The following is an 874-nucleotide window of genomic DNA, read 5'->3' as shown; positions in this document are numbered from 1 at the left end:
GCCTTTTCAATACGCTTTCAACTTGGGACTTCAGTTTTTTATTACTTTGAATAATGAATGGCAACAAAAGCCTGTCGGTCCGTTACATACTTCCGGATTGAAGCTGTAAATTTTAATTTGAAAAATTCAAATATTGCGAAATACTACACTATAAAGTGACGGAATATCAACGACCCCACTAGTGTAAGTGCATGAGTTGAACGATAGAACGCATGAAGAGAGTAAATCTAAAATGAGCTTTTCATTCAAGTTGTTTTGATGAATTTTTATGCACAGTGGCTGTTGTGAAAGTTCTTGTATGTAAATAAAATATATGTAAACAAAGTGACAAAAACTACTACATTTTCAGATCTTTTAATATRAATCTTTATAGTCGCCTTCAAAATAGGCTCATTATGAGGTAATACAAACATTGCAAAACTTTCCATTCACTTGTTATAAGCCTTGGTCCTCAGTGCCTTTAGGCAATTAGTTTGAATGGCTTCATGGACCTCTTGGCTTGTTGCCGGAAGTGAGCCAAATCTGGTGAATAAGATTGCTTAGTGATGACTCCAGTTTTCTGGTGAGTCAAAGAGTTAATTCCAATTATGCCAGAATGCATAGACGCAATATCGTTAAAAAAATCCATGAAATATGGTAGTAAAACGTCCCAGTAGTATTCCTTATTGACCATTTGACCCTGTGGAACGAGTTCAAGGTGAACCATACCACGGTAATCAAAGAAAAGGATGAGCATCACCTTGATTTTTGGCAGAGTTTAACTGGCTTTATCGGATTCGGCTCATTTTTGTAGTGGCATTGGCTGGATTGTTGGACTTTTTTTTCACCAGTAATAATGCATTTATTGAATGTGTTTTAGTACGAGTTTAGCATT

The sequence above is a fragment of the Bactrocera latifrons genome, unplaced genomic scaffold, assembly GCF_001853355.1.
Source record: "Bactrocera latifrons isolate USDA-ARS-PBARC rearing strain unplaced genomic scaffold, ASM185335v1 scaffold_80, whole genome shotgun sequence".
NCBI lineage: Eukaryota > Metazoa > Arthropoda > Insecta > Diptera > Tephritidae > Bactrocera > Bactrocera latifrons.
This window is presented reverse-complemented; position numbering follows the sequence as displayed.